This window comes from Dipodomys merriami, unplaced genomic scaffold, assembly GCF_024711535.1.
Source record: "Dipodomys merriami isolate MVZ:Mamm:240054 unplaced genomic scaffold, mDipMer1.0.p SCAF_764, whole genome shotgun sequence".
NCBI classification, from domain to species: domain Eukaryota; kingdom Metazoa; phylum Chordata; class Mammalia; order Rodentia; family Heteromyidae; genus Dipodomys; species Dipodomys merriami.
In genome coordinates this window covers 402,874-415,645 of record NW_027206362.1, presented here as the reverse complement: position 1 = coordinate 415,645, position 12,772 = coordinate 402,874, and the positions used below count along the sequence as shown (strand labels likewise).

The following is a 12,772-nucleotide window of genomic DNA, read 5'->3' as shown; positions in this document are numbered from 1 at the left end:
TGGTGAAACTAAGGCACAGAGAAGCCAGTTGACCTACTTATGACTTCAACTTCACAGGAAGCTCTGCCTGACTTCGATACCATGCTCCCTAGGACAATGGATACTATTCAGTCCACTTCTTGTGTTAGGAAGTTCACTTCTTGTCAGTTGTGGGGCTGGAACTCTAGGCATGGGCACTGTTCCCGAAAGCCTCAGCAAAAGGTTAGTCAGTGCTCTACTACTTGAGCCCAAAGCACTACTTCTGATTTTCTGGTGGTTCTTTGGAAATAAGGGTCTCACAGACGTTTCTGCCTGGGCTGGTTATGAACCATGATCCTCATATCTCAGCATCCTGTGTAGTTAGGATTAGAATTCTGAGCCATTAGAACCAGACTTAATTGTAATTCTGAATTTTGTTATCTCTCTCTTTCTAAAGTACTGGTCCCCATGTGGCTGGAACCCAAGGTGGCCCTCTCATTCTGGTGGTTGGCTGTGGGTCAGGAGCTGTCTCGCTCAGCTTATTGAAACAGCTCCATGGGATAAGCCCCTCTGGCTAGACAGTGACAGTTATTCATTGTCCCTCCAGCCTTACTAGACTTATTGTATTGATTTCTACATCATTTTCTAGCACCTGGCCAAAATTATGATACGTCGTTACGGAACGAAAAAGTAATGCCATCTTAAGAAATTTATTTAGGGCTCTGGGAATGTGGCTTCAAGGTACGGTGATTGCCTAGCATCCATAAAAGCCTGGGTTCAATTCCTTAGTAACACATAAAAGAAAAAGTGGAAGTGGTGCTGTGCCTCAAGTGATAGAGAGCTAGCATTGAGCAAGAAAAAAAAAAGCTCAGGAAAATTCCCTACCCCTGAGTTTTAGCCCCTTGACTGGCAAAAAAAAACAAAAACTAAACAAAACAAAACAAATAAAACATTTAGTTAGTAAATGCAAAATAAAGAACCCATACTTGGAATATATAATTGCTCCTTTCATACTGACACCTGACAATAGTCCCTAATTCATTTACTTTACTTATATGAGGATACTGTGTTGAAAAAGTTTTGTTCATTAAGTCACAGTAATTAATACTAAGAATGTGCTTAGATGCCAGGTAAAGTTTAATTCTGGAAATTCAACGATTCCAGGATTTGTGTCATCACTGATAAGGGTCATCACAAAGAGAAGGGTAGGCTAAGTGTGATTTTGAAATTTTTTTGGTCCATTATGGCACCAAAAAGGCAGAGGCTAATTAATTTTTGTGACAGAAAATAATGAATAACTCCAGATAGAAGGAATAAATGATAGTAATTAAGGTATACCAGAAACTGGTCTTGACAACCATTTTTGGTTATTGTAGAACTAGTTGTCAAGTAGGCTTTACCTCATTGCCTTTAGCATTCCAAATCTCTTAGGCTAGCTCTTCATCTCTGTGTGATAAATGTATCTCCTATGCTATTCTTTCATACCTTATCTCCTTTACTTTCTAAAAATCTCATTCTTTCTATATTTCTCTATGAACATTTCCTGATACTAAATACACCTATACAGATGGCAGAGAATGCTAATGTAAGGGTCCCATAGCTCATGAATCATTAATGTAGGAAAATGGAAAAGGAGGACTTCAATTTTAATGTCATCATTTGGTTAAAATTTCCATTCTTTGTCTACACAGTGTCATTCAGTGCACATAAATGCAAATATGAGCCAGGGGCTGGTGGTTTACATTTGTAATCCTAGATACTCAGGAGGTTGTGACCAGAGGATTGTGGTTCAAAGCCAGCCTGTTCAGGAACGTCCATGAGACCGTAACCTTCAATTAACCACCAGAAACCCAGAGGTGGTGCTGTAGCTGAGCACCCAGGATCAGAGTACATGCCCCACAACCTATAAAAAGGTAAAATATGACTTTAAGTTTCCCCAAAAGGAACGACAAGATCAATAATCTTCCCAAGCAAAAAAAAAATCCAAAAAGATGCAGTGCACATACTTTTGTTGAGTTATCTTATGGATTCAATGCTGGACATATTCTCTAAAAAAAATCGTTTAACTAGGGATACAGGTGGACCCATTGCAACAATGAGATGTACAGGTCGTCATGTCGAAAAATGAACTTTACAACTTTGGTGGGGGTCGGAGGGTCGGCTGGGGGGAGGGGGTATATGGGAAGGGATGGGAAGGGGAAACAAAGAGGAGGCAACAATGATTGATAAGAAATGCACTCGTTATCTTGCCCATGTAATTGTAACTCCTCTGTACGGTATGCTCACAATAAAAAAGGAAGTAAAAATTGTCAAATATTAGCTTTACAATAAACTTCATCTAATATTTCTCGTTTGAAAAGAGAAGTCTATACAGTTGATGTCACATGGCTTTCTTACTTTCTTAGTTTAAAGCCAATCCAGGCAGGAGAGTCTGTCAAAGTCTTATCTGTAATTACACAGGGAAAAAGCCAGAAGTGGAGTTTTGGTTCAAGCAGTAGAGTACTAGCTTTGGGAATAGGTGAGCTGGAAAGAAAACTGTTCAGGGACAGGGTCCAGCCTCTGAGTTTAAGCCCCAGAACCAACACCAGCTAAACAAAAAAGGAAACAAAAAAACAGATATTTCATTGGAACCCTCCTTAAAGGAGTATTGGTGTGAGAAATGGCTCCTTTTGCTCTTAATACGCACTGGATGCTTTTTTGGAAACCTTATTGCTCTGGAGAACTCAGGACCAAACTAAAGGAATTGATAACTGACTCCTGCAACAAAAGAATCATCTCAGGGGTAAAATATCCATTCATAAAACACTTTAAAACCTCCATGTCTTTGTTTCTTTGCAGTAGATTTTTTGGGGGGGTCCAGTCGTGGGCCTGAACTCTGGGCCTGGGCACTTTACCTCAGCTTTTCAACTCAAGGCTAGCACTCTACCACTTGAGCCACAGCACCACTTATGGGGTGCTGAGGAATCGAACCCAGGGCCTCAAGCATGCAAGGCAAATGCTCTATCACTGAGCCACCTTCACAGTCCCTGCAGTAGAAAATATTTAAAACAACGTTATTTCCTTTTGTTCTATGCTGGCCATCAAATGGCACATTATATCTTTTTGTAATATTCTCAACTTAGAAGTTTACAGAAAAATTATACATGAGTAAAAACACACTAAAAAAAGTCAGGGACAGAGTTTCTTTCAAGCCTTCGTATTTTCTTCTTTTACAGTAAAAAGGAAAGCACAAATTAACTTGAACTTTGTCATTCCTCTATGTTCCATTCTTCTCCTGGGATCAGTTGCCACATCCAGTAACAGTTATTTCCAGAAACAATCTATGGTGCTGCTCGAGGTATAATGAATGTTTTCTGGCTTCACCGAAATAACCCAAGGAGACCTTTGGACCTGAGGTAACACGTGTTTCAGAGACAACTTAGTATAGAGAAAATATGAAATTTCTATTTCTTATAAATACATTATCCATGAGTATATTGAGTTCAAACTTTGTAAATTCTCTGTAAATTAAGGTGAATTTTAAAGGGGAAGATGGTTCTCAGATCATTTTTTTCTGAGTGTATATGCTGCGCATTATTTCTCAAGTTTACATGAATTTGTTAACTCATGTTAACTATAACAATAATAAGAGAAAGAGAAATTCTGTGTTTAAGTATAAGGTTTCAATACACTATAGAAGACTCTACAATAAAGCCAAGTCCAGTATGTAGATTTATGAGAGTGATATAGAGAAAGCATTACTCCTACGTGGAACATGAAGTATGATGGCACTCCCTTTCTAAATCACGCTTGCTAATGACACATTTTGTAGAAAGTAGAATGGAAGAATAATTCTATTTCCAATGCAAGGCAGATATAAGAGCATGGACTTGTCTGGAAAAAAAGAGTTCATCTTGAGAGAGCAGGGATTATACTAGCCATGAACTGGTGGATAAGATCACATTTTTTCTTTACTTTACTTATATATATTTTGTTGGTGGTGGTCTTGTCACTTGAACTCTGGGCCTACGCACTGTCCCTCTGCTATTCCGCTCAAGGCTAATGCTCTACCACTTGAGCCAACAGTGCCACTTCCAGTTTTCTTGCAGTAAATTGGAGAAAAGAGTTTCTGGGACTTTCCTACCTGGGCTGGCTTTGAACCCCAATTCTCAGATCTCACCACCACCCAGCTTATGATCACATTTCTAACAGTGTACACTCAGCATATGTAATGTGTATGTCAATTTATCTTTATATGAATTCTTGAGTTAAAAATCTGGGCTACAGCTTAGACTTTGCACTCACAAAAATGTTTGTAGTTTAAAAGTTGATTCTACTGGATAAATGAAACTTAAGAATGTAAAGGAGTCTGGGAGTTTCAGTTTGCATCCAGCCTGGGCAGAAGAGTGTTTGAGACACTATGTATAATTAACCACCCAAAATCTGGATTGGAAAAATGGCTCAGGTGATGGAATAACAGTCATGAGCAAGAATGATAAATAAGAGCTTGAGGCTTTTGCATACACACATATAAACATATACATACACACAGTGGAACTTATATGTGCATACACATATACAAAAATGAAGCAACTCTCAAAATATGTAGAAAAGTTAGAAAACAATAGAAAATATGTCCTGAGTAAGACTAGAATCAAGTGCTAATTTTTAAAATTAGAAAATCCTCAAGTGAACTTTCTTCAAAATGTTTGTGCATATTAGAGAGGTAGGGACCAGAGATAGTAAGAGAGTCAAGTAATCAATATTAAAAGGATTGGATCCATGGAGGAATGAATCAGAGACCCCGCAGGTGCACTTAAAAATGTTCATACCCTGTGTCAAATGTTAGAACATCTTTGAAAATAGTACATGAACAGTCTGAGAATTCTAGTGGATAATATCACTGGAGAAGTTCAGAATTGCTAGTCAGTATCTAGATTAAATAAACCAAGAAGGGGCTGGGAAGGTGGCTCAATGGTAGAGTGCATGTGTTGCATGCATGAATCCCTGGGTTTGATTCCTCAGCACCACATAAGCAAAAAGAAGAAAGGCGGAAGTGGCTCTGTGGCTCTAGTGGTAGATCGCTAGCCTTGAGCTGAAGAGCTGAGGGACAGCACCCAGGCCCTGAGTTCAGGCCCCATTACCGGACCCAAAAATAAATAAACAAACAAACAAACAAACAAATAAATAAACCAAGAAACTATGGTTGGGCAATGTGTTACAAGCCTTGAATTCTAGCACTCAGACTGACAGGAGATTAGGGACTGGAATTACTACTGATACCTTCCATAGACCAGGTAGTATAATTTTGTCTTAATAAAATAAACCAAACAAGAAAGGAATACACAGTTGGAAATTTGGACTAATTTCTTCATTATGTTTTGAGAAGCCAAGTTTTCTATTTAAATACAACTGGTAAATAATCCTCAGTTGTGTTTTAAATGTTCTCTTCATTACAGAATATTCCTAGATGCAAAATGGTTCATGATTCCCATCCAAAATTTGAAAAAGTAAGTAATCATCATTCTGTTAGATTCCAAGGAAAGATGAAGGATTACAAAAGCATAAGCCTGGAGGAATAGCAAAGTTCATCTAATGTAGGTCTTTATAGATCTTGCTAAATTAGAGTTTAGACTTCAAATAAATATTTTGGTTTTGTTTGTAATTTAATATTCTATATGATACTACAAAATTCTTTTTAAGTAGAGGGTTTAATTGACATATTTACAAATGTTTCTTGCATTCTATTTCCCTAGTGTTTGTTTCAAGAGAGTTATAATTAGAACTCAGTTAATAGATAATTCTAACTGTACATGTAGAAAATGATAATGTGAATAATGTAGACCGAGTTGACAACAAATTGATGATATTAATTTATGAATTTAGAAAAAGCAATTTTTGAGGCATTAATATAACATGGTATGAAGAAAATAATTGTGTGACATCTTCTTTCTTCTACCTGTGTGTAACACAGGAAGCAATTTCTTTAATTACGTGCCTCTGTATACAATGAGAAAAATGCTAGGTTTGGGGTTTGTTTTTATTTTTGTTTTGTTTCATTGCTTTGTCATAGGGCTTGAACTCTGGACCTGGACACTGTCTCTGAGCCTGTTAAGCTCAAGGCTTGTGCCTTACCACTTCAACCTCAGTACCACTTGTGTCTGGCTTTTGCTGAGAAGTTTATTGGAGATAAGAATCTAGGGAACTTTCCTGCCTGGGTGGGCTTTGAACTGTAATCTTCTGATCTTAGCGTACTGAATATCTATGATAGTTAAAAAAAGTATAAATATAAATATGTGCAAGAATACCAGTGGAGGAAAAATGATGCAACCCAGTTTATTGTGGTGTTCTTTCCAGAACACGGAAGGCATCACATTAGCAGAGGTGTAGTATTTTTCCCAATAGCGATAAGCTATTTGTGATGTGAATTAAGAGAATTTTGAGGTGAACCCTACAAGTTGGAAACGGTTGGTCTAGGATGACTTTATGGCATAAATTTTGGGATTGATGGTCATAGAAATAATTGCTTAATCTGATAAACAATTGCTTACTCTTGAAGAGTTAATTATAACTGATGCTTTACAGTTTTATCCTATGCTAGAATGTCGCTATTTTTCTGTTCACTTCTTAATCTGTAACACCCGATTGGAAAATGCATCTATTGCAGAATTACATAACATGCAAACAGGTACTATTTTGAGTCTCTCATGTATGGAACGTTCAGAATTTGAAGTGAGTAGTTATTAGTCATAGGAATTGTGATGAACACACATATTCTGTCGTTTTCATAACTTATTTACTTTTAAAAGTTATGGGTTTCCATAGAATTAAACGGTTTTCGGTTTTAGTATGAGAAAGTACTCATTTATTCTTTTTTGAAAATATTGGCAAGTATATTGTGAAAAAATTGTCTAGTTGGATAACATTCAAGTTGATGGCCCTCTGATAAAGAAGGGGTAATTCATTCAAATTAGATGCCAAATAGTACTGATTTTTAAAAAAGTTACTACATAAAGAACAATATTTATTATACCAATACAGTGAAATTTTATTTTATGCAGTTTTTGATGGTAATGGTGGAATTAGGATTGGTAAATTCGCGATTCTGATAAAGGAAGTTCAAAAGAGTTTTAAAATTATGAAAGGTTGTTCAAACTTTTTAACTTAGCATATTAAGAAAATTTAAAATTTCCTGGGAAAATAGGCTTTCATGCAAAGAAGTCCATGAAGACTTAGCCAAGAGGGAACAATGTGGGGAAGATGGCTCATTTTCACAGTAAACAAACAAACCTCACAAACCTTGCTGTAAATCCTGTAGGTTCCCATGAGAATTGTCCTTATTCAGGAAATATACTTTTACTGTGTGAAACAAGTTTGTAGTGAAATTTAAATTCAAAGTTTTTTTAAAAAAAATTAGACACCAAATTTGTGAATTGACCTTTAATTACTGAACAGTAATTCTCTTAAAAACATAATTTGGTCCAAAATATTTAGGGAGAAAGTGCCCTTCACAATGAAAGAACGTGTTGAGTTTATACTTTTCTGTTTTAATACTTTCCACGATGTCTTTGCACGTGAAGCACTGAAATACAGAAAGAAACCTGATTGGATACTTCAAACTAATGATTTCTCATTTCTAAGTAGCTCAAAAATATAATATCCTTATTAACATGAGGTAGTGAAAACTTCTGTTATTACATAAGCAAAAAAGTTTGGGGATCAGAAAAGAATTGAGCAAATTGAAAAGGTAAGAAAACATGTTATTAGAAGCCCTAGCTAAGCGTATTGGTTTCAGCAGTGGAGGGGGCCAAACCTTTTTGCTATAGATTGTCTTAATGTTTTTGCTACCTAAAGTGATTTTACAGAGCCTATTTGGCTCAGTATAAAGAAGAATAAATTGAATGAATACATGAAAATAAATTCCACTCCAAATAAAAGAGTTTTCAAAGAGAAACCATGAAGATGTAGCAGTGGGGGACGCCTTATAGTCCTTCAGCTTCACTAGACTTGAAGCCAAGAAGCTGTGCTTAATTCGAAATCATGCAAGAGCTAAGAGGAGGACATAGAAGTAGGATATAGAAGTATTGTCATTTGTAACAGACAATGTCATCCAAGGAATGGGTGATTTAACTCTATTCTTCTCTATATATCTTGTTGAGCAAATACAAGACCAAGAGGAAAATAATCTATTGAAATAATTTTGCAAAGAATAACTTCACTGTTCCTGATATGGTATCTAAGGAGAGTCTTAAGAGAGAAGATAAAAGTCTTAAGAGAGAAGATGAAAGTGGAATATTCTTAGGTTTCCTCTAAGCATCTTGTTAGCAAAATATATCTTTGAGGTTAGTAATGATTGAACCAAAAAGTGGTAGAGCATTTATTTTTGTGGGCACTTTAGATACAAGAAGATTTCAAGGAAAAGAAAAAAGAAAAAAATTGTAGCTAAATATTTGTGATTATAGGTCTTGGACTGGTTTTTTGGAGACAAAAGTTTTGCATTAACATTGGTCCTCATTAACATAGTTGTTGGGTTTTCATGGCAACCAAATGTAAAGGGTAAGTTTAATGGACTCGCTTGGACGAGTAAGCAGCATGATAGAAAATAATGGCAAATAATATTTAAAGAATTATTTTGAACAATTACTTTGCAAGAACAAAGAAGGAAAGATATAATTCAAAATCACTTGAAGTTATTAAAAGTATGAAAATGGAGTAGTGAAGAGATTCAGAGAAGACATAGAGGACTGTTTTTTCTCCAGTGGAATTATAGTTTCTTGATCTTGCTTCTTCCATTCTGTCTTCACAAGCTATCAAGTGTGCCTCAGGACTGGAGTAACCAGTTCAGACAAAGAGCACTCGCAGAAGAAAATATATGCAGTAGATATAGGTGATTTATAACCTTAGACAATCTTTTTAAATCTGTTCAAAATTCTCCCCTACCCCAAACTACCCTCTTTGAACAGCTTGTTTGCTTTTCCAAAGACTGCCCTTCATAAACTGCTTAAAATTTTGAGAGGTCATATTCTTACTCTCTACAGATTGCTGTTTGGTTGTCATTTTGTTTGTTTTTGTTTGTTGTTGTGTTTTTAACTGAATTTCAAAAGGTTGTTCAAGTGTGTTACAATTAAATATGTCCATCTAATTGTCTAATGCTTCTGGATCAGAGTCTCTCTTTCTATCATTCTCAACCAACCCTTTCTCCAAGATGTAGTTCAGATTTACCACTTCATTTATTACATATGTACATTGAGTATTCTAGCTGTACTTGCCCCTTGTTCCATTTTTCATTCATTCTATTTCTTTACTATCGTTCCTCTCTGGTTTCAATATCCTGATAGTCACTCTGTTAAACTGCCTGTTAATACTTTGAAAGGTTTATATACATTCCATGGAGTTTCAATCCCACATATACTTGAACTGATGTCAGCTTATATTTCCATAATTCATTCATCTGCAATAACAATTTGCAAGACTGGAGACGTGAAGCACTTAGACATGATTTTATTCTCGTTCTTTTGGAAGATTAATCTTTAGTCAACAAGAAAATTTTAAAATGGCTTAGAATTTATTCCTAACTACCAGTTTTTATAAATGGCTTTGTACAGTTGTGTATGATTATTTTATTTTACATGGGATAATTTTTCTACTACCTATAAGTTTTGGAAAAGAAGAAAACAAATTTAATACTTAGAGGAATATGATAGAAATAGAAGACAGATATTATGTTTGTCACATCTCTCATCAGTACCCATTTTCAAGACTTAAAGTCATACTTCTTACTATGGTAGACAGATAGGGAAAACATAAAACAACACATGAAAAGACAACTATTAGTGACTTTTAAAAATATAACTTCTCATTTGATGAAATTTACTCTATTAGCTAATATTTGGGTTTGAAATATGGAAGGCTGATCTATTTAACACATTTCTGGAAGGCACCTACTGAACAACACAAATGGTGGGGGGTACTTTTTCTACACTTTAATGATCTTCTACACTAAGGATCTTCTCAGTTAATGTTTTTTTCTAAATTATATTTGACCTCTAAATCAAGTTTCCTTGCCTTGGTAGAACAATTATGGATCTATCATTCCAGAAACTATTTTTTTCCTGCACTGAAATCTTTCATTAATCATTAGGAGAGGGGTACTAAAAATAATCTTGTTCATTTCTGATTTTGTTCATTCATATGGGCTGGTCATCTGTAAATTGAAAGTTTTAATTACAGTACTTTCTCTCAGGTTTTGTGATTTCACCTTTCATTTTAAGTTGCCTTGCATTTTACAATTGATTACTACTAATTCTTGTAAGGAATTGGGGCCCTGAAATATTATAGGAAATGAGAAATTTAGATGAGTCTTCAATTATTTTCTGTTAGCATGTGGCATGGGCCTATGTGAGAAGACTTGCCCTTGTTATATGATGATGCAGATAACTGGGATCTAGTATCCTAGGACCCGTGGATCCTGCAGAAGAATAATAGCTTTTAGACATAATATCAGCAAAATTGGGTATAATCAGTAAGAATGCTTCAGAAATATGGAGAAAAACATTTTGGGACCAGCGAGTTAAAACAATAAACAGAGCATCATAGTAAAATCCCTTATAGATTAGCAAAAACAATACTGTTATTTTGCAATGTGAATTCAGAAGACCACCAACACATAGAAGGTATCACAAGTTTATAACCAAGATATTGCATTGATACTTTTTATATTCTAGTATATATTCTAAACCTAATTATTTATATTCCAATCTATTTATGGGAATAAATGTCAATATATTTGTCTAATTATCAATTCTATTAAGGTTCACTGTGTGAAATTTAAAATCAGCACATATAAATATAAAATATATAAGTATATATAATATAAAAATTGTTTTGCATTATTGTGTTTTGCTGAGGGAATCAAAGCCAACTCTGTTTTAAAGTGTTATTCCATTATCTCTACCACCGTTTTTGGTAGAGTTAGACTTAAAGCTTTACCATTTGTTGCTTTACAGCCTAGAGGCAAGAGGAAACACTGTGATTAAACATTACCAATTTAAGGCTTAATATCGAGGAGAAACGTATGGACTTCTCCAGGAGGTATGGAAATATTTGGTGATAGAAAGTCAGTAGTGTCAGTTCCTGCCTGGTTGGATGATAGACAGGCCAGCACAGTAGGTAATTATACATTTGAACAATTTTTTCACCTTCTTGGCTTGAGCTACTTTTGAAATGATAAGTATAATAAGCAATTATATTTTAATAAAATACCTTCCATTCTGAACAATTCAGTCCGAACTGTTCATCTCTCTATGATCCCTTGTAACTAAGATTAGTTTTGTTCCAGTAAGACAATCTATGCTGTCAGGGTAAGATATTCGGGTTGGTCTGTTCCTATATGGAAGAAGGGTAAAGGTTCACGTAGACATTTGTCCCAGCAAGACCTCATTTGGGAAATCTTAAGCTGCAGATGTTTAGAAGTAGCTCTTAAGCAAGGCTTACTTTGAATCCATTAGCTCTACAAAGCTAACTGAGTTGATAAATAAGTACCTGAAAAGCCATCACCTTTGGATTTAGCTGTAAAGGCTTAAAAGTATGATCAAATTTAAAATGAAAATGACAAAATAGTCATTGATAAAAAAAATTATAAATGGGAGCAATCGACCAAACGATACAAGTTTCTTCCACTATACACAGAATTTTAGATAAATAAGATCAATAGCATTTTTAGGAACATTAAGGGTTCCTTGTTACAAATAGGCAACCATGGATATATGCCTGTATAAAGATTGCATCATTAAGTACTTAAATTAAGAGGATACTCCATGCTTCAGCAGCAGGTCTACCCAAATTACAACAATACAGAGATTAACATGGCACTTGCACAAGGATGGTATGAAAATTTGTGAAGTATTCCATATTTTTCATTCTTTTGATGCAAAAAATGAAAAACAGTTATTAAAAAGTTGGGGCTGGGAAGGTGGCTCAGTGGTAGAGGGCTTGCTTGCATGCATGAGGCCCTGGGTTTGATTCTTCAGCACCACATAAGCAAAAACAAAAAAACAGGAAGTGGTGCTGTGACTCAAGTGGTAGAGCGCTAGCCTTGAGCTGAAGAGTTGAGGGACTGCGCCCAGGCCCAGAGTTAAGGACAACGACTGGACCCCCCCCTAAAAAAAAAGTTGATTACAAAAATACAAGTGTAACAATACATGTAATTCACAGAAATAAATGTTAGTTTGACATCAGTGTATTAAATCTTCACCTTAGAAAGACCTTTACATAGCATAAGCTTTACAAAACTTGAAATTAGATAACATTGTCATTTTATCCCATAGAAAAAAAATAATATAAGGACCTAAGAAAAAAAGGAATCTTAAACTTCTTCTATATGGAATGCAATCTGAAAGGACACATTTATTAATGAACCTATACATTGTATAACAATGTATAATTCAAAGTATTATATCCAGGAGGGAATGAAATAGATTATGGACATTATGACAACATAGATATACTTTTTTCAGAAAAGCACCAGGAACATCTTTAGTTCCTATACTATTCATTTCAACAGATAAGTTAAAATTATTTATGATTTAAAAAAATCACAAACTCTGCAGAAGTCATTATAGATGTACACAAACAACTCTTGAATACATTTTGCCAACAAAGTCAGGCAATTCACGTGGAAGAATACCATGGATTCCATGATATTTTAAGGTAAGATATTGCTGTTGCTTTGTATTGTGAAAAAAAATTTGTAGGGACACAAAGGATGGACTGGCATTTTTGAAATTTAAGAAACTTAACCAAACCATTACGACTTAGGAGAACAATTTGTACAGCT

General features: G+C 35.1%; 1 pseudogene; it reads left to right on the top strand.

Moving 5' to 3' along the window:
- Nucleotides 1-11,753: 11,753 nt before the first annotated feature.
- On the top strand, nucleotides 11,754-11,853 carry LOC138818469 (U6 spliceosomal RNA; annotated as a pseudogene).
- Nucleotides 11,854-12,772: the final 919 nt, after the last annotated feature.